Consider the following 26,822-nt stretch of genomic DNA (forward strand, 5'->3'; position numbering starts at 1 on the left):
GGCTAATTTGCTTTGACTATAAAGTGTTGCTGAGACCTCATTAACATATTTGTGATATTTTCCCTGCTTCTTTGATCAGAGTCTCCCTGTCCTTGGAATTCTCCATAAGCCTCATGCATATAGCACTTGCCAATTTTATTCGTATGTTCCAGTTATTTGCCTTATTCTTTCAGATTGTCCTATATTCTTTGGTGGCAGAAATTGACATTTAATATGTATTGCTCCTATACAGCAGGTACTAAATAATTATTTTTGGTTTGAAATAATTTTAGATACTATGTTTCTCTATTATAAATATGTATAAAAAAATTGACTTGTAGAGATACATTAGTTTTCTATTGCTGCATAAAAGTTTACCACAAGCTATTCCTCTGCAGAACTCATAGCCCTAATATAACTATGAGAAAAATATCAGACAAATCCCAATTTAGAGACATTTTGAAAATACTTGACCAGTACTTCTCAAAACTGTCAAGTTCATCAAGAACAAAGAAAGTCTGAGAAACTTACAGCCAAGAGAAGCCAAAGGACACATGACACCTAAATGTAATGTGGTGTCCTGGAACAGAAAAACTCAGAAAATCTGAATAAAGTATGGACTCTAGTTAATAATAATGTATTTATATTGGTCCATCCATTGTAATAAATGTGCCGTATTAATGTAGATGTTAATAACAGGGGAAACTAGGAATGAGCTATATGATAAATCTCTGTACTATCTTAACATTTCTGTAAATCTAAACCTATTCTAAACAATAACATTTGTTAAAAACATTTGCTACAATCTTAGTGGCTTAAAACAACACACATTTATTATCTCACGGTTTACATGGATTAGAAATCCAAGCACAGCCTAACAGGGTCCTCTGCTCAGGGTCTCGCAAGGCTGCCATCAAAATGTCAACTAGACCACAGAAGAGGGAGCCAAGGCTTTTTTCCAAGCTCTTTCAGACTTCTTGGCAGAAATTCTGTTCCTTTAAGTTATAAGCCTGAGACCCTCAGTTCCTAAAGATGACTCTTCCATATGCAGTTTACAACGTGGCTGCTTCTTCAAGGCCAGTGGAACAACTCTCTCATCTCAGGAAGGGCCTAGTCATGCTTTAAGGGCTTTCAACTGGGCTCACCCAGGACAGTCTCCCTTTTGATGAATTGAAATGCAACTTATTCAGGACTTTAATTATATCTGCAAAATTCTTTCACCTTTGCCACATAGCACAATCCATTATAGTCACAGCTCTTTCCCATACTCAAGGAGAAGGCTTACATAGGGCATGTGTGCAGGAGAGGGTAGAGTCTTGAAAACCATCTTATTAATAGAATTCTGCTTACCAAAGATTTGGAAAGAGTATGAACATATGAGAGAGAGCGAAAGAATTGTTACTTTATGAAAAGGCAATAGATTACCTTTTATCTAAATAGGGTCAATTTGCACTACTCTATTTTTTACAAAATTTAAAGGATTTGAACTGGAAAGCACCCTTCTTATTCTCATTTTCTTCTCTCCTTCTCTTTGGTGTCATTCCATTACAGCCACTAAAATAGTGTATTTTTGCAGAGTTAGCGGCAGCATGGTTATTATAGTGGTGATATCTTCCAGTGCAGATTCTTTAGAGTCTGAGCATTGTTTAAAAAGAAAATGAAAGCTTTATCAGTTTACTATTAATTATGCTCAGTCTAGTGAATCCTTCAAAGGTTATATTTTGGTGATGGTGATCAGTTCACATCAACAGTTCGGGAATGTCTATTTCCAAGACTATGAAAACAACATAGATTCCAGGTTGGAGACATGGTTCCAATTCCAAACTTTTGCTTACAATAAAAAAATGATTAGGAAGAAGTAGAGTTTCTGTGCTTAATTTGATCTCAGATGTACAACTTGAAATTATGAGCTAGTATACATGGGATTGGTTATTAGAAATTGCTAGCTTGACACATTCATTTTTTAAAAAGTAATTATATATTGCAAGGTGTTGATACTGTCTTTTATAAGAAATATGCATCTAAAAAAATGTAGAGAAGAATATTTTATTTAAAAAAGAAAGGGCTGGGCACAATGGCTCACACCTATAATCCCAACACTTTAGGAGGCCACAGCAGGAGGATAGCTTGAGCCCAAGAGTTTGAGACCAGTCTGGGCAACATAGCAAGATCCCATCTCTATAAAAAATTTTAAAACCAGTCTATCATGGTGGCACATGCCTTTAGTCCCAGCTGCTCAGGAGATTGAGGTGGGAGGATTGCTTGAGCCCAGGAAGTCAAGGCTACAGTGAACTGTGATAGTGCCACTGCAATTCAGCCTGGGCAATAGAGTGAGACCCTGTCTCAAAAGAAAAACAAAAACAAACGGTAAGTAAAATTCTGAGAGTCTAGAAAAAAACGATTCGTTTACTGAGGAATGATTTACACTGGAAACTTTTTTTTTATTTATTTTATTTTTAGAGATGAAGTCTTGCTCTGTCACCCAGGCTGGAGTGCAGTGGCACGATCTCGGCTCACTGAAACCTCTGCCTTCCGAATTCACGTGATTCTCCTGCCTCAGCCTCCTGAGTAGTTGGGACTACAGGTGGACGCCACCATGCCCAGCTAATTTTTTGTATTTTCAGTACAGATGGGGTTTTGCCGTGTTGGCCAGGCTGGTCTTGAACTCCTGACCTCACATGATCCGCCCACCTTGGCCTCCCAAAGTGCTGGGATTACAGGTATGAGCCACCATGTCCAGCCTACACTGACAACTTTTGAATATGGTTCCCAAAACATAAAAATTCATGTTTTTATAAAGCATAGGAAAATGACTGAGTACAAAATAATTGGTGTTGGTGAAAAGAGAAAAAAATGTATCTGCATTAAGAAATTAGAAATGTATTTTTTAAACTCAAAAATAGAGAATGTGTGCTTTGGGTCGAATCACGTGCCCCATACCATATGTCCTAACCCTTGGTACCTGTCTGCAAATATGACTTCTTTGGAAATAGATTACTTTTTTTTTTTTTTTGAAGATCTAATCAAGTTAAGGTGAGGTCATACTGAAGTAGTGTCTTAGAAGAGAAGAAACCAGTGTCCTTAGAAGAGAAGATAAAGAGAGACACAGGAAGAACGCCATGTGGCAATGGAGGCAGAGATTAGAGTGTTACATCTATAAGCCTAGGAACACCAAGGATCGCTGGCAACACCAGAAACTAAGAGAAAGGCATGGAACAGACTCTCTCTGAGAGCATTCAGTAACAGCATGGCCCTCTAATACCTTGATTTCAGACTTGAAACCCCTAAAACTGTGAGCAAATAAATTTCTGTTGTTTTCAGTCACCCAGTTTGTGGTCATTTGTTACAGCAGCCATAGGAAACAAATACAATGGACAAGTTGCATGTGGATCACCTGGGTCCTTGTGAATGAATTCTGAGATGACTTTACCATCTCTGCCCAGGATCATTGTCACCCACAGCTCCTGAAGGGGGGAATGTCCCTTAATAAGAAGAGGGTGATAGAGCAGCTTGGGAAGCTAGACTTCATCTGCTTGTCATCTTCTCTTGGGCTACTTATGTCTGCTTTTGATTATGTGAGGACAAGGAAAACTCTGGTCAGAGGACCTTTTAGTGAGAAGCCCCTCCCCTGTGGGCTTGAAATGCTGATTTATGCACTGGGGCTTGATTGTCCTAATAGTTACCATTGACTTAGTATGCACCTAGTAATGCACAGACAGAAACTGAGTTTTCAAGCACCAAGCAAAGTGATATTTTTTTTAAAGCATGGCTTCTACACAGCGGTAAAACAATTTCAGAAATTGAAGATAGAGAGATTTATTAACCAAGATTATTCAACTGCCAAGTAGCAGGGCAGGATTCAAAACTTAGCCAAAACTAAGTTCTTGAACCAACCAGGTTCTCTGCTACTACATGCTACCTCCTCCTCCCAAAATGCCAGTGGAAGACTGTGTGTTATATTTAATAGGTAACTTGTACTTGTGTATAACTTCTATGTAACTTTACATTGAATATTGTACCTTGCTGCTTTTTTCCTAAAATGATGTATTAGTCCATTTTTACACTGCTATGAAGAAATACCAGAAACTGGGTAATTTATAAAGAAAAGGTTTAATGGACTCACAGTACCATATGGCTGGCAAAGCCTCACAATCATGGCAGAAGACGAAGGAGGATCAGAGGCACATCTTACATGGCAGCAGGCAAGAGAGCATGCGCAGGGGAACTGCCCTTTATAAAACCATCAGATCTCGTGAGACTTATTCACTATCATGAGAACAACAGGGGAAAAACCCACCCCATGATTCAATTACCTCCCATCGGGTCCCTTACACAACATGTGGGGATTATGGGAGCTACAATGCAAGATGAGATTTGAGTGGGGACACAGTCAAACCATATCAAATGGTCTCCAGAATGTTCCCATTTTATCATTTTTTCATGTTTGTTTTCTTTATGACTTGTTAAATAGAATTTCATAAATTGCCCTAGCACAGCCACACGCTTGCTCACATTTCAGTGTCAAGCAAAACATCAAGTACAGGGCATATTTTTCACACTGATGCAACTTTGCTGGTAAATTAAGATAAGAATATTTATTAGATCCCTTTTGTGTTTATGTATTAAAATAAATTCTAAAATTAACTCGGCACAGTGAGAGTAAATTTGAGGACCTTCCTTGGGAGCAAGAATTGCTAACGTTGGAGACTCAGTGCAGAAAATCGAATCCCTTTTCCCTGCTTCCAAATTCAAGCATCATAAAGCATTCTTACTGGCAAGCAGGAGGTCTCTAAAACTAAAGTCACTCCCGAGTGGCAGAGTTGTCACTTTAGAGACAGGTCTTAATGTAATGTTAATTTCAAACCTCTACTCCTTAAATGCACTAAGTATCCTTATCTTAGAAATGGAAAACAAAGTTCACAGGGCCTTCCGAGCAGGAAAAAAAGGCAAGATTACAAATTTACATAGCATAAAAAGTAAGGAAGGAGGAAAGGAGGGAAGGAAAAAAGAGAGGAAGAAAAAAAAGAAGAAAGGAAGGTGAAAAGGAAGGAAGGAAGGAGGGAAAGAAGGAAGGAAGGAAGGAAGGAAGGAAGGAAGGAAGGAAGGAAGGAAGGAAGGAAGGAAGGAAGGAAGGAAGGAAGGACCGAAGGGAGGCAGGGAGGGAGGGAGGAAGAAAGGAAGGAAATACAGGATGGGGGTGGCTAAATTATACCTAATAAAGCTTAGAATGTGGTATAAATTTTATGACATGAAAAGCATAATCCTGTATACTCTATCATAAAGTAAAAGAAAGTTGTTATATATTTTACCCAGTTTCATAATGAACTCTTACACCACATTTTCAAATGTGTTAAAACAATTGATCAATTCACCTTGATTCCATTCTGGGCACTTTAACGCACTGCACTGAAAGACTTCATACTGATAATTATTAGTGTTCTCTTTTCCTGGCCAAAAATTAAGGTGCTTTAATTAATACCTTCATCACTATCATTGACTTTGCACATGCCATACTGTCATTTACTTTACAATTTGCTAAACCTTTTTTCTCTCTCTTTGGTAATCTTGATCCTCAAGAACTTTCCACTTGATTTTTTTCATAGTCCTTTTGCATTCTTTTTCTCCTTAGAAACTTTCATTTTTTCTAAACTGGCACAGGAAACATTAAAATTTGATCATAAAGCTAAAGCAACAGCCTGGCGCAGTGACTCACGCCTGTAATCCCAGCACTTTGGGAGGCCAAGGTGGGAGGATCACTTGAGGTCAGGAGTTCGAGACCAGCCTGGCCAACATGGCGAAACCTGTCTCTACTAAAAAGACAAAAATTAACCAGTCATGGTGGTGGCGCCTGTAGTCCCAGCTACTCAGGAGGCTGAGGCAGAAGAATCGCTTGAACCCAGGAGGCGGAGGTTTCAGTGAGCCAAGATCACGCCACTGTACTCCAGCCTGGATGACAGAGAGAGACCCTGTCTCAAAAAAAGAAGAAGAAAAAAAAAAAAAAGCTAAAGTGATCCATAGTTTTAGTAACTATAGTAACCTTCCCATCTAAGTTTCATACATCTCAGTTTAGTACATGTTGAGCTGGTGAGGCTGGGCTTCTAGTTTGGCTTTTGAATGGCTTTTTTTTAACTGAGATTTCTATCTTTAGTTTCTTTTTCTATGTGGCAAGAATGGAATGAGAACTTTAAAAGTTACTCAAAAACTTCATCTGATGAAGTAGGTAGCTGTCTTGGCAAGTAAATGCAATTCCTGAAAAATTTTTCCACTGGAATGATAGCTACTATGGCTACAAGATAAGGTATGAGCAATGAGTTTTCTAGCCAAAGGAATGACTCTGAAATTGCCATACCTCTGTGTAGAAGCCATGCTTCAAAAAGTATCACTTTGAGGCCGGGCGCGGTGGCTCAAGCCTGTAATCCCAGCACTTTGAGAGGCTGAGGCGGGCGGATCACAAGGTCAGGAGATCGAGACTATCCTGGCTACACGGTGAAACCCAGTCTCTACTAAAAATACAAAAAACTAGCCGGGCGAGGTGACGGGCGCCTTGTAGTCCCAGCTGCTCTGGAGGCTGAGGCAGGAGAATGGCGTGAACCCGGGAGGCGGAGCTTGCAGTGAGTCGAGGTCGCACCACTGCACTCCAGCCTGGGCACAGAGGGAGACTCCTTTAAAAAAAAAAAAACTTCATTATGTATTTGTGCAGAACTTTGAGAAGTAATGTTTATAAGAAGAAAAATATAATCGCAAAGCATTGAGGCAAAGAAAAAAAAAGAAAAATAACAGAAAATAATTATGCAATTTTGTTAATTCTGAGACCAAAGCAAGTTGTTCTGAGGAGCAACTCGGGATAAATCCCTCAAACTAGCTTCTATCACTGTCTAATTAAATTCAACGTGATTTCTTATAGATCACATAGTAGGATAAATATTGGTGAGATACCAAATGAACATAATACGTGATTCCTTCAGTTCTAGAAATGTTGAACAGAGTAGTTTAAGAGGATTTCATGAAAAGTAAAAAGAATATATAACAGTAGACTAACACTTTTTTTTTTTTTTTTTCAGGAAAAGAAACCACATCAGCAAATAGATGTGGCCTGAACAGGGCATAATTGACAAATGTAGAAAGTTCAGTTTGGTTGCAAAAAATCAGCCCCTGCACCATAGTATGAGATAAATGTTTAGCATCCAAACATAAAGTACTTTTAATATCAAATTAAAGCAGAGCACTTCTTTTATTTTAAAAAATAGGGAGTTATTAAAGATTTTTACTAGTATTTTAATCATAAGATTAAAGTATTTTATGGAAATTATGCACAAGTCTTAATGGAGAACAGACTCTGAAGACCAGTAGACAGATTAGTGGTCAATTTCAAAAGACGAGGCAATTTACATAAAAGATATGATTCTCTTTTCCAAAATAGTACTTATTTTCGCCTCTGCTCTTTCATTCACATTGCCTCTCTTTCACCCATCAGCTTTGCATGTATGAATTTTGCACATTTTCATTATACCACTTTCATAAGAACTTCATTCATCAGTATAAATTTCATTCCAGTTCTTCTCTTCTTTCTCTGAATTTCCACATTTTTTAAACTTTTGCCTCTGTCTTAGTCCATTCCTGCCACTATAACAAAATATGTGCAACTGGATAATTTATAAAGTGCATACATTTATTGCTCACAGTTTTGGAGGTTGGAAAGTCCAAGATCAAGGTACTAACAGGTTCAATGTCTGGATAGGGGCCTACTCCTTGCTTGTAAGATAGCACCTTGAATACTGTCTCCTCACATGGTGTCAGGCGGAAGGGCAAAGGGGCAAATACTGTGTAAAGCCTCTTTTATAAGGCATTAATCCCATTCACAAGGGAGGAGCCCTCATGATTTAATCACTTCTTAAATACCTTGACTTTTAAAACTACCACACTGGTGATGAAGTTTCAACATATGAATTTTGGGGCACACATTCAAACAATAATGGCCTCTGAGGCAATTATCATTAATTCTATCTGGAATCATAGTCATTTATCTCTTATCTCAATTATTATGATTTTCTGGAAAATCAAGGGGCTGCCTTGATTTCTTTTTATCACCCTTATCCAGCCCAGTGGCTGGAACATAAGGGTTCAGTATAAGGTTAACAGACTATTCAGTTGTTGGGGGTGTTAGAGGGATAGAGTGACAGAAGTAAAGATGTACAGTTGCTAAGAAGTCAAAGAATAAAAGCAAGAGATTCAAAGGATAAAGGTTTTTTAAATTTAGAAATTTTAAATTTGTTTCTGATTCCAAGTGTCATAAGAGGTTGGGAAAAATAAAGATAATTACATTTAATGATTAGTTTGTCACCTATGACTTTCTAGTGTATGGTTTGTATACATCAGATATTAAAATTTTAGGGAGGGTATTCAAATGTCAAGTATGATGAGGTACCTTTTCTCACCTGTATAGAAAATGCATTCTCATTTCTCCCATTTACCAGTACTTTCGGTTCACCGCTTTTAAAAAGATATCTGAAGTTAAAAACCATCTAATATGTATAACTCATAAGGCAGGGATGGCTTTTCTTATAATTAGACTTTATAATATTGTTTTTAAACATTCTTGGCCTAGAACTAATATACCACTGCTGGGATATATAGAGTATAATGCAAAATAACACAAGCAAAGTCAACGATACACAATTCTTCCTCATGAGAGAAACAATTTATGGAGGAATTAATAAAAACTCCAGGATTATTAGCATCCCACCTGCAATTGAGAAAGATAAAAATATATATTCCCTTAACACATGGTAGATTGTTTAGCAACCACCTACACATTGGCCGTGGATCACTAAACATTTAATGAGTGCCTGCTGTGTACTAAACAACCTTCTAGAGTACACAACAATGGCAGTGGAAGACATTTACAATATAATAGATGCTTACAGCACACAAACATAGATACTCAAAACGCTCACAGTTATAAAAGAAAACAAAATATATATATAAGAGTTGAAAAACAGCTTTCTGAGCAGTATTTCAAAAACCACAGGAAGCTATAGTGAAAATCTAGGAAGATGCACAATGAAGGAACCCAAAGTATAAAAGTAATAACAGCCACTTTGGCTGCTGAAAATATTTCTCTTAAGAAAGAACATCTTGAATTATGTGTTCAGAGAATGAAGGTCAATAAAGATCTTATTGGTTAGAAAAAATAGCAAAGAATAGTCCAAATGATTAAGTCAAATTTTAAAGTTAACTTACACAGAACTAAGCCCATTTGACCCAGTTGGCACAGTCCATTTAAATCTTCCTTAGGATGCCCCACATTAAAGCAGGTGAACTAATCACATAACATTGGTGCAAACCAATGATATTTCTGAAAAAAAAAAATACTTTAAGTGAATCCTCCATTAATGGAGAGTTGAGAAGATTATTTTTATATCCAAAAGACAGGATTTAATAGTAAGTGAGATGAGTGAGATGGATAAAGGGTACAGTAAGATTAGATTGATTAAAATAAAAATATATTAGAAACTAGGAATCAGTAGAGGGAGAGATTGGGTTGTGCAGGTGATGGAGAACCTCTATTGTATCTGACATTCTTTAAAGGAGGAAAATGAACATATTCAAAAAAGAAAAAATATTTTGACAATAGCATGAAAGTCAGAGACCTTTCTTGCCTCCTTGTTTAGAAATCATTATAGCAATCTAGGCATGGAAATATCAAAAGGATGGAGAAGTATGGTGTTTGTGAAAATGAAAAAGTCTTAAGTTTCAAAAATGCCATGGAGAGGAATTTGGCAGTGGATAGGATGTAAATGAGTACCAAAGAAGATGCAGAAGGCTAAATTTACCAAAGACTAAAATGAGAGTCATGAGGAAATGGTATGTTTAACAAAATGCAAATAGGCAGAAAAGGCTTGATTCTGGAACATATCAGATTTCAGATCTTGCTGACACAAACACTTCTGGGCCAAAAGTTTAAGTCAACTGGAGACCCTTGACATTCTAACTGAGAGTTAGCCCTGCAAAGGAGGTGATTGATTAAATTGATTCTAACGCATAACTGATTATATAGAAAAACTGAGAATATTGACCCTTTAAAAGTTTATGAAATTAATTATCTGTTTTTAGAGGTAGGATATCCTTGACAGAATAAACCGATTTTATTTCTTTGCATGTGTTTTAGCTATTTTTGACTCCGGAGCATGTTTCATCTCCCAAGCATATGGCTATTCCGGCTTAGAGTTGTTGAAGGGCAACCACTACGCAAATTATTCCCTCTTTTCTTTGTCTTTTTCCAAATCATCCATCTGAAGAGTTGGAAGTGTGAGTGGTGAGAAATCAAATGCATCCAGAGGAGACAGACTCTAAAGGACATACACCACTCTACGGAAGGACTAGACTAGCTGCCCAATCAGGTAGTTAAAGAAAGACCAAAAGTTATTGTTTTTTTCTTTAGGGAGATGGCATCAAAACATTTTGAGCCAGAAGTTAGTGCTAAGTACCTGCAGGAAGGAGGCAGAACAAGGGTCTGGTCATTTAGAGATAGCCAAGCAGGTAATGTGGTAGCCAATAGCAGCAGCCCAGCCTTGGGGATGACTTGAACTCCTATCAATGAACCAACAAGAGAAGGTTAGGTCCCCATTCCTGGAGAAATGGAATTTAAGACTTTTCATATTAACAGCAGTTTAGGAGAATTAAGCCTATTTTCGAAATTAGAGTAGAATGTAAAATATCAAAGTTTTGAACCCAAACATCTCCAAATCAGAATAAGGCAAATTAAGAAAGCTAGAACTCCAGGCTGGGCGTAGTGGCTCATGCCTTAACCCCAGCATTCTGGGAGGCCGAGGCAGGCAGATCACCTGAGGTCAGGAGTTCAAGACCAGTCTGGCCAACATGGTGAAAGCCTGTCTCTACTAAAAATATAAAAACTAGCCGGGTGTGGTGGTGGATGCCTGTAATCCCAGCTACTTGGGAAGCTGAGGCAGGAGAATTGCTTGAACCCAGGAGACAGAGGTTGCAGTGAGCCGACACAGTGCCACCACACTCCAGCCTCGGCGACAGAGTGAGACTCAGTCTCAAAAGCAAAAAAACAAAAAAAACAAAACAGACAAAGAAAGCTAGAACTCCTTAAAGTCCCCAGACCAAATAAAAAAAAAATAAGTTTGGGTCTGGAACCTGTAATATGATCATTATCATTAATATAATGTATTAAGCACTTTACTTGAATCATCTTAATTAATCTTCATGTAATTCTAAAAGATGAATATTATTATTATTTCCATTTTAGAGAAATTAACTTACCCAAAGTTTTACCAATAATATGTATCTAGGAAGATACAAAATCTATCTAAAAGTAGGTGACAAAAAATACCACTGTGTAGGTAAAAGGAGGATTCAGGATGAGAGTTGAACATCCCTTTTACAGAATTCCTTCCAGGAAAGAAAGGACCATGGCTTGGTGTGTCTGACTTCCAGAATATGATACCTCCCAACAAGAAAAAGCTCTTATTTCTTGTTCTTACTCACCCTTATTAATAAATACAATTCCAGTATGTAAACATATTCCTCCATATTCCTAGTAAGGGCTTTCCTGGAATACTCACCTTGAATCACCCTCAGATATGTCAATTTCCTTGAGTCCAGCAAGAATAGACCACTTAAAATATTTCAAATTTGAGGGTAATTCTCATGCACAACTTTGGTATATCTGTGGAGTGTTTTTATATCTTTGGAGATGTATTCATAATTTATACTGCAGCAATAATAAAATATCTGTGAATAAAATGGTGAGGTCAGTGATTTTAGGATGATACAATTCTGGTCATTTTGTTATAATAACCCAGAACTAGAAGAATGTTCATATGATAAAATGGATGATCTATGAATTGTATTTTAGGTGGGGGAAACTCAACTTCAACTTGTGTTGAGTGTTAAGGGGAATTTTTTTTTTTTTTTTTTTTTTTTGGTTTAAGAATTAAGAAGTAGCCACCTACGCTGGCTTCCACAAAGCTGGACATCAAAGCACAAATTATGTTATCAGCATTTCGTTTTTTCTTTTTCCATCTTTTGGCTTGGTTTTCTTCAGGTTTTAACATCTCTCTTAGGCAGGTGTCCTCTACATGGTGGTTGTCCGGCAGCTCAAGGTTTCCATTCAACTAGTGGAGCAGCTCAGCTTAAAGTGACTTTTTACTCACTCAACAAATATATTGAGTGCCTATGTGACAGCATTGTACTCAATGTGAAAATACATCAGTAAAGAAGACTGCAAAATTTCTACCCTTCTGTTGCCTTTTCTAGTTCCAGCATTTGTCACAATAGTCTCAAGTCTGAGTACTACTAATACTGACTTGGGTCATATACTCATCTATAGACTAGTTAGTCATTTTGCCCTGGAGGAATGGAATCTCCTGACTCACCAGACCTGAGACTTATATCCACCCTTAAAGAAGAGAAGAATCACTAACACTCTAATTACCCTGATTAACAATGGGGAAGCATTATTTTCCAGAGAGGAATTTGAGTGCTTTTACCAAACAATGGATGTGAACCTGGAGGAAAAAAAAATCAATTAAAACTCCAAAATCCAAATTCAGGAAAATTAAATGAGGAAATCTCCCCAGAAAATAAATAGAACTTGCTCAGATACGAGAAAATGGAAATTTGAGTCAAAATAAACCTCAAGAGTCATCAAATCTAGATACACCCTCATCTAATCAACAAGCACATTTAGCAAAATAGTCTTCCCTAAAGAGTAAGTTGGTGGATGAAGTTGCACATCTATGGATAATCACTCTCTGTAGTCATTGTCTGAGGTTTATAACTTCTATTTACAGAAGTTCAGCACTCACCAAATGAAGAGCGCTGGGCTATAGATACTTGCTTCTTTCCATGGACAGTAAAAAGTATGTTCAATCTTGACTTAACCCCAAGTGAGTAGAACTCAAGCTGTTAGTGATTGAGGCCTCAAGCTTGGTAATTTATAAAATATACTTTACTCTTCTGTTTTATGGAGGAAAACCTGCCTATCTCCATGCTTTGGAAAAACTGAATCAAAATTTGTCTAATATGCTGACTTCAACTAAATGTATAGTAACTGATAAATATCTCCTAATGGGGTTTTATCTTTTTTTTCAATAACAGTGTTATGGTAGTTGAATATGTTTTTTTCTTAACAAGATAGATGACAGATAGATAGATAATATATAGACAGGTGTGTATCTATGTATCTACAGATATTTGAAGAGCAAAAATTTACAGATTTATGACATGGTAGAGCATGTTAGTTAAGAGCATAGATTTCACAGCTACATGGCCTAAGTTTAGTAAAAAATCATGACTCTATCATTAAGCTTCTAAATGTGAGCAAGAAATGACTCTGAGATTTTCATCAGAGAAATGAGAATAAAAATGGCACTGACATTAAAAGATTATTGTACATATTAAATGCCTTAACATTAAAAATGTAGAACAATGGCTAATGTATTGTTGACATTCAATAATTTTAAGGATTATTATTATTATCATCATCATCATCACCACCATATTTAGTATATCTTCACTGCAAGTAACAGGATTCTCATCTTAAGCAGAGGTAGTGGTCATTAGCATTATTCAAAAAGTATTTCTGACTGCCCCTGCTTAGGGGCACATGGCAGAATTGCACTTCTTTTACTCTCTTGTGGGTAGAATTGTGTGATTCGTTCTGACAGGGAAGTTGTGAGTGGAAGTGATATGCATCACTTCTGGGATAAGCATTTGATTGTTGATATGAGATCATCCAGAACTCATTCTTCCTTCTAGAACAGAAACCAGCGATTTTGCAAGTGCTCCTGCTCCAACGACCCAGGTCTCTAAGTGACTGCAATAAGCAGAAGCTCTACTGATCTACCGTAGAGCTGTAGCATGAGTGAGAAATAAGCCTTTGTGGTGTTATACTCCTGAGACTTCGGATTGTTTGTTACATTACTGGTGCATAATCTAACTTATCCTAATACAGCCACCTTACACAATAAAGCATTTAACTTTCTCAGATAAAGTCAAGTAATGGAGAAGAAAGTTCCAGAGCTAGTTGACTGGTTGAGCCAGTAATCCTGAGCTTCTCTGAATCATTAAAAAACAGCTGTGGCAGCTCCAAACATCATATTCTCACATAGCAACACAATCAGGAAGTGGGATGGTGGGGAGCAAAGGCAAAAAGATCTTTTTCCCCCATGCTCTCTCTTTTATCAGGGAGGAAAATATTTTCCAGAAGTCTCCTCCAGGTTTCCATTATATCTTATTGTTTGTGCTAAATCTTATGTCCAACTCTAGACCAGTCAATGACAAAAAGAAAAAATTATAAGCATACCTCATTTTATCATGTTTCACTGTATTGCACTTTACAGATACTGCAGATTATTTTACAAATTGAAGGTTTGCAGCCAATCTGTGTCAAGCAAATCAGTGCCATTTTTCCAAAAGCTATGTTCCCTCTATCTCTCTTATGTCACATTTTGGTAATTCTTGCAATCTTTAAATCTTTTTCATTATTATTGTATCTGTTATGGTGATCGGTGATCTTTGGTGTTACTATTGTAATTGGGGGCACCAAGAACTATACCCATATAAGGCAACAAATGTAATCCATAAATGTGGTGTATGTTCTAACTGTTCCACCAAAAGCCATTGCCCAGTCTCGCTCTCTCTCTCACTCTCTCTCTCTCTCACACCTCAAGCTTCTCAATTCTCTGAGACACAACAATATTGAAATTAGGCCAATTAATAATCCTGCAATGACCTGTAAGTGTTCAAGTAAAAGGAAGGGTCTTGTGTCTTTCACTTTAAATCTAAAGCCAGGAATGATTAGGCTTAGTGAGGAAGGCATGTTGCAAACCAAGATAGGCTGAAAGCTAGCCATCTCGCACAAGTTAGCCAAGTTTTAAATGTAAAGGAAAAGTTCTTGAAGGAAAGGTACTACTCCATTGAACACACAAATTATAAGAAAGTGAAACAGCCTTATTGCTGATGTGGAGGAAGTTTCAGACAGAAGGTCAAACTAGCTACAATTGCCTAATCTGACACCTAATCCAGGGCAAGGCCCTAACTCTCTTCACAGTTTTATGAAGGCTGAGACAGGTAAGGGAACTGCAGAAAAACAGTTTGAAGTTTGGTTCATGAGGTTTAAGGAAAGAAGTTGCCTCCAGAACATCAAAGTGCAAGGTGTGAAGCAGGAAGTGCTGATGGAGAAGCTGCCACAAGTTTTCCAGAAGACCTGACTAAGGTAACTGATGAAGGTGGCCACACTAAACAACGTATCTTCCATGTAGATAAAGCAGCCTTGCATTGGAAGAAGACTTTCATAGCTAGAGAGAAGTCTATGCCTGGTTTCAAAGTTTCAAAGGACAGGATGACTCTCTTATTAGGGATGAATGCAGCTGGTTGAAGCCAGTGCTCATGTACCATTCCAAAAATTTTAGGGCCCTTAAGAATGATAACACAGCTACTCTTCCTATGTTCTATAAATGGAACAACAAAGCTGGATGGCAGCATATCTGTTTACAGCATGGTTTATTGAATATTTTAAGCCCATTGTTAAGACCTGCTGCTTAGCCAAAAAAAAATTATTTTCAAATATTACTGCTCATTGACAATACATGCAGTCACCCAAGGGCTCTGATGAAGATGCAGGAGGAGATTAATGTTGTTTTCATGCTTGTTAACGCAATATCCTTTCTGAAGCCCAAGGATTAAGAAGTAATTTTGACCTTCAAACCTTATTATTTAAGAAATACATTTTGTAAGGCTGTAACTGCTATATATAGTGATTCTTTTAATGCAGCTGAGCAAAGTAAACGGAAAATCTTCTAGAAAGTATTCATCATTCTAGATGCCACTATGAACATTCATGATTCATAGGAGGTCAAAATATCAACATTAACAGGAGTTTGGAAGAAGTTGATTCCAATCCTTATGGATGACTTTGAGAGGTTCAGAACTTCAGTGGAGAAGGTAAATGTAGATGTGAAAATGGCAAGAGAACTAGAATTAGAAGTGGAGCCTGAAGATGTAACTGAATTGCTGCAATCTCATGATAAAACATTAACAGATGAAGAATTGCTTCTTATGGATGAGCAAAGAAAGTGGTTCCTTGAGATGGCATTTACTCCTGGTGAAGATACTGTGAACATTATTGAAATGACAACAAAGGATTTAGATTACTACATAAACTTAGTTGATAAAGCAGTGGCAGGGTTTGAGCAGATTAACTTTACCTTTAAAAGAAGGTTGGCTATGGGTAAAATGTTATCAAACAGTGTCACAGGCTGCAGAGAAATCTTTCATGGAAGGAAGAGTTGGTCGATGCAGCAAACTTCATAGTAATTTTAAGAAATTGCCACAGCCACCCCAACCTTCAGCAACCAGCACCCTAATTAGTCAGCATCCATCAGCCTTCAACACTGAAGCAAGATCCTCCACCTGCAAAAGATTATGACTTGCTGAAAGCTCAGATGATTGTCAGCATTGTTTTAGCCATAAAGTGTTTTTAAATTAATATATGTACATTGATTTTTAGACCTAATACTATTATATACTTAACAGGCTACAGCATAGTGTAAACAGAACTTTTATATGTACTGTGAAACCAAAAAATTCATGTGACTCACTTTATTACAATATTCATTTTATTGTGGTGGTTTGGAACTGAGCCTGCAATATCTGTAAGTTATGCCTGTACAAAGCTGCCTTAATTTGGTCATAATCCATCTTGCACATCTGGGAAAGTAGCCTACTATTCTTGAGTAAATGAATCCCTGCATAATACCAGAACAAAATCAGCATTCTCTTAGCAAAAATAAGGAAGAAGAATGTCTATGTAACCAGAAACATTTGTCACAAGAGTAATGGCCTTCTACAAGACTCTGTGGAATTGAAAGATTTCTTAAAATGAGGTGCCCTTGTGTTTGTAGCATATGCAGTTTTGTCCCAGGAGAGAGTTTTGGGTCTACTGAGAGAAACTGAAGTATACTGATAAGTCTCAATGCTTGTGTATTATAGTGGATACTGTGGATTTCTAAATAGATTTGCTCTGCCACATTATTAGACAGATGCCTAATAATTTAATGTACACTAAAGTATGTTAATGGGGAGAATGTGTAATCATAAATTAATTACCAAGATTATTATTATCCCAACTTTAAACAGTGCTTGAATTAAAATATATCCCTAGAATACAAAATGAATAGTGGCTTAACTGTGTTCTAAGGTGAGAGATAAGGGCTCTGCAACCCTTTGTGGCTTTGGAAAATGACACATTTTGCAGTTTGAAAGCATGGATTTCAGTTAAACGTTAAAAGCAGATGACTGCCATGACTTTCTATAACATGATCATGCAGGACAACGAGAGAAATGGCAAAACAAATTCTGCCTTGTGGCACATGTTTTCTCTACTAATATTTGCAATTCCAATTTTCAATAGCACAGGTGTATTTAATTGCCTCTGAATATTGCAGTGCAAACCCATTCAGTGTTGAAAACAGGAGCCCATAAAGGAATCTCAGGCTTTGTTGGCCTGCAGAATCTTGTAGCTGCAGATTGGTTTTAATATATCCAGGGAATTTTTTTTCTTTGTCATTGTGCTTTCCTTAGAAGGGCATTTAAATTATCAAACCATTACCTTATCAAGCACAAATGTGATGCCAATTCTTGTGATTTCTGAGTTATATGTGCTAAAATTACATGAGTTCCATTGAATATTTTTATCAAGTCCGGTGATAGAAACATGTATTTTCTCATGCTGTAGTTCCAAGATCTTTAAAAGGGATTGGTCAATAACTCAAAACCATATTTTGATGAAGAGACATACACTACTAATAGTAGATATGCTTCCAAAAGTTTACAAACAACAGAAATGCTTCTAAAAGTTTTAATGCCAATTACTCTGCCTCATACAGAAGAAAAATGCCATCTACTCAAGTTAATTAATCCATGTTTCTCATTTGTTTGCCCTACACTTGAGTTTTAGCTGAGTAACAATATTACAAAATGTATTTACACAGTATAGGAATATTATATTTTCCGCAGGGTATACCCATGATTCACCTTTAAATTAACTTCAGGAAATCTCAAATCAAAGCTTGCTAATGTTAACTTCAGCTCCATTTCCAGAGGAGACCATGTTAATAATAAAAATAGCTTCTAGCAACTTGATAAGAGAATCTCTGTGTGTTCCTGGCCAAGATAAATGATCTTAAAGATTTAGGGCACAAAAGAAAATTTTGTTGAATTTAGCCTTAACAGATATTTAGTAGCATGTATCAAAATTCAATTTTATCTGAAACTGAAGAAAACCCATCAGATATTATAATAAGACAATAACTCAATTTCAGACTTGTAAACAAAGGTGATATTAATCAATCGAAATGTGGAAAAATAGTCAACCTGTATCCTTCTCATACTATCAGCATGTTTGATCACTGGAAGCTTCATTTTGATGATTAGCAGTCATGTATTGAGGCTAAATGATATGTTTGTCTCACAGCTAATATTAACTAAATCTATTTATCATCTTGCCAGTAGTACTACAGTGAGGTCACACTTCTGGTGTAGAACAAAAAGAAACCAGGAATCTGTCAACAGCATCCCATTGTAACATTACTGTTGAATGAACCAAGAAAGAAAGAAAAGCCTCTGCCTATTAACCTCATATACTTTTGGAAATGGATGTTTGTGTCCACATCCCCTTTGATATAGTGGGTTATGGCCTTGGCACTGAAAATCCCTTACTGTATATAAAAAGTAGGATGAATACTAACAAATGTTTTAGGATGTATCACAACAACATCTGAATTCTCCCTTCTGATGCTTAGCATTTTATTTCACAAAAGGCAAGGCTACTAAAAGAAGAAAAAAAAATCAACTCTTTAGATGAAGAAGCAAAATTAATTAATAAATGTAAAAAGCGATTATTTGGGTTTTGCTATGACAATAAACAAGATATCTCATTCTCAGAAGAAAGTCAGCTAAAGTACACCTTTATTTTACATATTTCTATGGATTACACATTTGAGAATACTAAGGAATAATCATTCTGATTTATTTTATTTCAGAATGACTGTGATGGTGCTGGAAAGCAGGATTTTGTGCTTCTTTTCTTACATTTTTCTGACTTAACATCTTGTCTGACTTTCAAACAGTTCAAAGGAAAGAGAGTACTAATTAGACAAGGGAAGAATATGAGAGACTGCCTGAACAGCATTACTTTTGTAAACTGAGAGTTCTTCCAAGGATAGAGTGCGTAAATGCTGACCTACATTAAATACAAGTGGCATGGATTTCTGGGCATGTGGGATGCCTTGGTAATTTGAGTGACAAATCACATGTGGTGGTGCATTTACTACTCTTTTGTGGCTTTAAAGTTAGGTGATTTTGACTCTAAAGCATGAAAGTTCAAAGAGCTGTTAAGATTTCTCTGTGATGTATGCAAGGGTTTTCTTAGGAATAAAAAGTCTACAAAATTCCCAAGAAGACACGTATGTGCAATAAAAGCATAAAGAAATGTCCAGGAATAAAAACACTAGATGTTGTGTAGAGGTTACCCCTTTGGAAGAGAGAAAGGGATGCAATCAAAGGTAGTTATATGTGGCCTCAGTAGTACCCATACTATTTTATTGCTTCACTGAGTGTGGGTAAATAAATATCATAATTTTTTACTTGACTTAATTTTAATAGTATTTGAAAGAATTAAAGAAGTCCATGAGGTAATGTGAAAATTTGTAATGAAAAAGGCTGAATACAAAATTGTATATGCTGTGATGACAACTCTAAATGTTTGTGTGGAGATGGGGACAAGAAGAAATAGAGTTAACTTGCTAAGGTGGCAGAAGTATGAGAAATTTGGACAGAAATTGATGAGAAAAGTGATTTTAGGTTTTGGTGATGAAGAAAGGGAGAATATAACCCAAGGAAGATTGAAGCTTCTTTCACATAAAACTAGGAAATATTTAGCATAAATCAATTTCACCAATTTGAACCTGGTCTTCCTCTGTCCTCTCCTTTGTACTCACCAAATCATTTTGCAATCTTCCAATTAAGGAAAAATACTTCCTTTGGTATGAATGTCTAGAATTAATATTCATAGTTCTACAAAAAAATTCAGAGCTCTAAACCTAAAACAAGTGAAAGTACAATTGTTTTTAAATGTTACAAATACAATACCTGACATTAAACTGTATTTCCTCTATATTGCACATTCTGAATTTAAAATTGTCTAACACCTTTAGGCTTAAAGCTTAAATTAGGCATGTAAAACAAGGTAATGACAAAAGAAGGCCGGATGTGGTGGCTCATGCCTGTAATCCCAGCACTTCCGGAGGCAAAGACTGGAGAATGCTTGAGGCCATGAGTTCAAGACCAGCCTGGGCAACATATGGAGACCCTATCTCTACAAAAAAATAAAAATATTAGCCAGGCATGGTGTCATGGACCTGTGGTCCCAGCTACTCAGGAGGCTGAGGCCCGAGGATCTCTTGAGCCTGGGAGGTCGAGGCTACAGTGAGCTATGATTGTGTCACTGTACTCCAGCCTGGATGAAAGAGTGAGCCGCTGTCACAAACAAAAACAGAAAACCTCATATTTATTTTCAGAAGGGACTCGACTTTATGGAGCCATATGGGGCAAAATACAAATATGCCTTAGAACTACTTAAAAATACCTATTATTTTTTTCTGTAAGTATCCACAGCCAGCAAGAGCAAAACTTGTGGAGTACGATTGGCAAAAAGATTTTCTTTTATTTTGATTCCACCATTCGTTATTTTTCAGGCCTTGAATAAAGTCAAATACAGAACTGTTATGAAAAAATTCAGTGTAGAACCTATAATTTAGCTACTATTGTTCTGTTAGATTTATTTGATTTTGATCAATTTCAGTCAGGTTCCCTTGATTTCTCTGAAATTGGAGAGTATTGTATTCTAAACAAATGACTTGTCTTTCCTGGTTGAAGTAAATAAGCAATTAGAGCAAAAGGCTATTTCATTGAACTTCAAAGAAAATTGTTTTAAGATTCTGTTGTTGTTCTGTGGCCCTTAATAATGCAGACAGTCATTATACAACAGAAATCTGTCAGAGAAGAAATTTTTGTTGGTGGCTAACTTTACACACACACAAACACACACACACGACTTCAGAAGCAGAAGCACAAGGTACTTCCTCAGACAACCACAAATATCATCAAAGTCTTATTTTGACATAATGCTACTTTAACAAGAAATTCAGATTTATGGAATGAAAATTGCTGTAGTAACACGTATTTTGAAACCCACCTAATACCCAGAAAGTGACAGCAAATCCCAGTGCTTCAGTAACTCTGAGTCAGTTAAACTGTGGCACAAAGTTCTGTTGTGTTCTAGTATTACTGTCTTTCTGAACTAAGACTGTCTTGCGCTTTGGATGATAGGAAGCAGTGAGGGTCCTGCCTTTCCCAGGTTTGAACTTTCTCAGGTGATTGAGATCTTCCTTGCAACTCCTAAATTTCATTACATTTTTCTCCATTCCACAATCCCCATCCTGTAATAAAAATCTATTCAAAAGATGAAATTAGGAATTCTTTCATTTACATCTAAGTGTTAGATTATTTTTCTAAGGAAAAAAAAAAATAAGATTCTGTATTTACAGAAAGTCTCTTTTTTTGTTTTTTTTTTTGTTTTGTTTTGTTTTTGGTAGACTTGGGTCTCAAGCCATTCTGTTAAAAGGGGAAAGGAGTAATATCATTATATTAAAATATACAACCATATCATGAGATCAAAGAATAAAAACATCTTGAGGATCATCTGGTGAGTCCCTCTACCTGCAGAAACCATGCATGTCTGCATCACTGTGAACAGCTCAGGATGGCTCATGGGTCACCTGCTATTGGAACTTCAGTGGTCTCACACAGTCCCTAAATCCAAACCACTCCCATCATTGTTCTTTGGGGTTGTAAAGGCCATTAAGTGCTCAGTAGTCTTATAAACACATGCAGATTCCTCAAACAGAAGTAATAGCTTCAGTTAGTATCCTTTAGAACCGTAAGTTTAAAACCCAGCGGGAGACTATAAGTGATGGCCAGGCAAGAAAAACAAAACTCCCTGCCAACCTTCACTGCCTACAAAACTTAATGATCTATGCCAGATCTACTCTTTGTGAAATTCTTTCAGAAAGTATCCATTCTTAACGTTAAGAAATGTGTACCTTCCTTCCTCCAATATTTTCAATCCCTCTGCCACACTATGTTTATATTCTCTCAGAATTCTAGAGGATCCCATTGTCTAAGACTTAAAAGCTGTTATTTTATACTGGATTAATTTTAATCATCTGTATTTCTTCAAAGTTGTAGAGATTACATTGGGCCAATTTTGTTTTCCTTCAATTTTTAAGAGAGGCAGATCAAACCAAGTCTTTACAGGAAGCACAGCAAGTATCATATAATTTTATTGTTGGGGTCTAATTATTTTAAATATGTTGCCAAGGAACATCTTTAGGTTAAAAAAAATTAAATGTTAGAACAGAATTTGATATATATTTCTTATTATTTAAAATGGGAAACGGCATTAGCATTTGTTAAATCTCATCTGTGTGCCAGGTGTTCACATGTATCATCTCATGTAATTCTCACAATTATTATTGTGGTATTATTATTTCAATTTTCATGTAAAGAAATAAAAGCTCAAAGAAGAAAATGACTCACTGAGTTCTGAACACATGATTCTCTGAGTCCAAACCTCTAGCACTTTCTAGAATACCATGAAGAGTGGAAGTAATATGTAACATTATAATTAATGTTTTATTATTTTACTGTTTTATTATTAAATTTCACTTATTAAAAACTACACATAAACATTTATTTTAATTTAAAATCAAATTATACTGACATAGTGCCAAAATAACTGCTCTATGAGATCAATAAATCCAATCTATTCTGATGTAGAAAGGCAAAACCCATGTGTGTTGCTTTACAATAGTAACCAAACAGTCATTATGTTTCAGCCATTTCAGGAACTTATTTGTGATTGTTGTATATTAATTATGATTCTGGTCAGTTGTGGTTAACAAACCTTTTTTTCCTTATACTTTTTTTTCCCCCAAAGAGCCTATTTTGTTTTATAGCATGGTTGAATTTTGCCTAGAAAATTACAAATTTATTCAGTATAACTAGTATTTATCCCAACTTTCTGAAGAAGAAATTTCTCCTATTTAACTCCAACGTCATGACTCTTCTCTGATATTTTTCCAGCCGTAGGTGTTAGCATCTGCTGTTGTAAAATCTATGGTGTTGATTGGTGAGGACTGAGGTGAGGACCAGAGCCAAGATCACTCTTTACATGAAATATTATACAATTCTGCCACATGTTCAACTCTATAAATTACTAGAAGTTTATGGAAGTGTGTGCATCTTCAAGCTCATCTTAATCATTTCCACATTTGTATTCTTGAGCTTCTACCTGAGATTCTGACTCGCTTCTCACAATGTAGGAAAATGGGGGTACCAACTGCTTTCTCTGCCAACTCCTGAGTACTGTTGAAGCTGAACTAGCTCCTCAACGCTTCTTCTCTGGGAAATGTACTGCAACTCTCATGCTACTCATCACCTCCCCTCCTCATTTCAAAAATGGTGCTGATCAGAGACATTCAGAAAAAGTGCAAAAGAACAAAACAGTTCCAGATAGCTTTCCGCAGTTCTGCACTGTATTCTTCCCTCTGTTGATTTCCCTACAAAACAAATAGGCAAAAAAGCAGCTCACAAAAGAGGTAGAGTACATAGAAAAGAGAAAACCGAGGCATAAGACAGCACTGTGTGCTTCAAGAAAGACCTGGAGTAAAACTTAGAGCACAAGGTTCAGGTGAGAATTGAAGTTATATTAGCATAAACATATGGTCACTTACTGCCCCCTCTACAATGTCCACAGAATGTATTTCTAATTTTCATTCCATTTGTCTCCAATGTGTGATAGGACTTCAAAGAATCATGATTAAAGAAATTGTTCAGTGCAATCAATCACCACTTATAAGTCAGCGAGCTCCCATTCTGGGGTGAGTGCTAAGCTTTTTCAATAGGAGATAGCGCACTCCATTCACTTCTTTGTTGTGCTTTCTTAAGATCCTTCCTCTGGTGATTTTTTTTTTATGTCCAGAGTTCTACTGTTTTCTTTCTTTCTGCCTAATAATACTTAATTTAAAATAAAGACATCTTTTTCAGAGATAATAATTTGATCCTTAGTGAAAACATTTACCCATATCAGCCCACTATATTTTGTGTTTTATATTCTTTCATTTAAAATTATTGAGATGAACTTCAGTTATAAAATTTTACATTGCTTGAAAGGCATTTGCCTAAATACGTTACATGTCTACTGTAGTTTTTTTTTTTTTTTTTTTTTTTTTTTTGAGACGGAGTCTTGCTCTGTCGCCCAGGCTGGAGTGCAGTGGCCGGATCTCAGCTCCCTGCAAGCTCAGCCTCCCAGGTTCACGCCATTCTCCTGCCTCAGCCTCCCGAATAGCTGGGACTACAGGCGCCCACCACCATGCCCGGCTAATTTTTTGTATTTTTAGTAGAGACGGGGTTTCACCGTGTTAGCCAGGATGGTCTCGATCTCTTGACCTTGTGATCCACCCGTCTCGGCCTCCCAAAGTGCTGGCATTACAGGCTTGAGCTACCGCGCCCAGCCTGTAGTTTTTCAAAGAATTTTGATTCAAGAAGCCACAAGTACATTAAAATAATTCTATTTCTTCCAGGAAATGGCTGGAGTTAGTGATCCTGTAAGGTTATAAACATATAATATTTGTATAGTGACCAGGCTCTTGATTTAGATAGTTACATATAAGCAAAATACTGAATGATGACAAAAAATATAGCTATCCCTTTTATTAAGTTTCATAGCTTTTAATCCCCTAAGGAAATCCTCTAGCTATTTCACTATTTTACTAAATCATATTAAAATGCAAATTTCCACTAATATTACAATTCTAGTCAAAACCACCAAAAGAAAATACGGGCTCTTAAGCTTTTTTTTTTTTTTTTTTAAGTATGAGCACAGACAGCAGAAAATAAAAGTTTCTTGTAACTGAATATGGCATCTACTTTGGAATTATGTACACAGTAAAGGACTAAAAATTGTGTCATCCTAAGTAAGTTTAAATTCTATTATCATTGATTTGAAATAGAATTATCAGAGATTGGATTAATAAAAAGAACTTGACAGTTCAAAGAACTAAGCTTGCGACTGGGCTATGATTTTTCCCAAGGATATTTTGGGCAATCATATTATTTTCTGTACCTTAAATTTACCATCTACGAATAAAGATAATATTGACTACACGCAATAATAAGCCCACCTATTTTTTAAATTATTCAGTGGAAATGTGATAAAATTGTTTCTCAATGAAAAGTGATCATTATAATGAAAACGTGAGTGTAACTAGTTATTGAATTATAAAAGTTGAACTCAAGGTAGCTTTTTCAGCACTTAAAATACTTGGCCAATTTTGAAGGAAAAAAGAAAACAGCACCCAAAAGTCTATTGTTGTTGATGCACTATAGAATTGAGAGTGTGTTCAAGCAAAACCTAGCATGTTGCCAATGGAAAGATAGTAAAAATCTTGCTACTAATATCTGTACTGCTCTGCTAAAACATTTACCTCAGGTAGTGTTAGCTGGGATGGCTAGTTATTGAAAATACAAAGTAGTGCGTATTGTTTATTTCCATTAGTACAAATTTAATATTATTCTAATGCTGCTTGCATTATTTGATTAACAATTCTCAGTCACTATGACCTCAAAGGACTCTTCTTTATTCTTCCCAAAGTTTGATTTACTCATTCTATTATTTATTCATGAATAGCTGCGTACTACCAAATGTCTTGCCTTTCAGTTTTTTGACAGCAATCTTTATTTTAGAATGTTACTCTCACCTTCTGATATATCATTAAGTTCCAACATGTTGAATGCTTTGGTGGTTGTATTATACACGTAAAATTGCTTGTATTTCATCTTTTATCTAGATAGCTTTTATAGTTTGAGTTTTTTTCAACCAAGTTTTCAACATTTTTAAGTTATGGAATTTAATAGGAATTGCCGACAAACCATAAAAACTGGCATTTTTAAACTCTTCTTAATATCCACTACACTAAGTACTTTATATATTATAAATCTATATATCACAAATCACTCAGAGGGTTTTTATGCTTAACTCCTCTCTCCATCTGCCTCTCATTTTATACATAGTAAAACTGAGGTTCAGAAAGTTTAACTAACTTGATCAAATTTATTTGGCAATTTAAGTGGCAAAGCTAGGAGTCAAAATCCATGAAACTTCTTATACTTGATATTGCCTTGTTGTTGTTATAATTAATAGCAATTATATTTTTCGACAAATGATTTTCACTGATTTGGAGTAAATAATTTAAAATTATTTCATTTAAATTAAGCCTGATAGTACTATACTAACTGATACATTTACAAAACTAAACTCTTCTTAGCAGTAATATCATTAGCATTTGCTCAGTTTTCATCATGCACACAAAAGAATGCCAGAATATATGGAAAGAGCTGAACCCCAAAGACCTAAGTCTGATCTCAACTCTAATAGTAATCACTTTACAGGAGCTACATTTTTAGATTCCCAATGTTATAATCTTTAAAATGAAGATAATGTTAGCCACTTCAGCTATTCTGCAATTTGGTGTTTGGAATCAAACCAGTTGAGGCCATGTGAAAGGGTCTCAGAAAGTGAAAAAAACTATAAATGAAAGAATTAGTCAATACTGCAAGTGCTGCATGCAAGAAGAGTAAAACTATTAGCATTACTAATACAATGTTAAGAGAATCTTTTCAAGAGGATCTGCTAT

General features: G+C 36.1%; 1 protein-coding gene and 1 long non-coding RNA gene across 6 annotated transcripts in view; one reads left to right on the forward strand and one right to left on the reverse strand.

The window, feature by feature from the left end:
- The window catches only part of LOC126931274 (uncharacterized), a 634,186-nt gene that overhangs the window by 450,290 nt on the left and 157,074 nt on the right, over positions 1–26,822 (reverse strand). The window lies entirely within an intron of this gene.
- Positions 1–26,822, forward strand: part of SYT1 (synaptotagmin 1) — a 596,758-nt gene that overhangs the window by 377,891 nt on the left and 192,045 nt on the right. The gene's annotated exons all lie outside the window — the stretch shown is intronic.

Source organism: Macaca thibetana, chromosome 11, assembly GCF_024542745.1.
Source record: "Macaca thibetana thibetana isolate TM-01 chromosome 11, ASM2454274v1, whole genome shotgun sequence".
NCBI classification, from domain to species: domain Eukaryota; kingdom Metazoa; phylum Chordata; class Mammalia; order Primates; family Cercopithecidae; genus Macaca; species Macaca thibetana.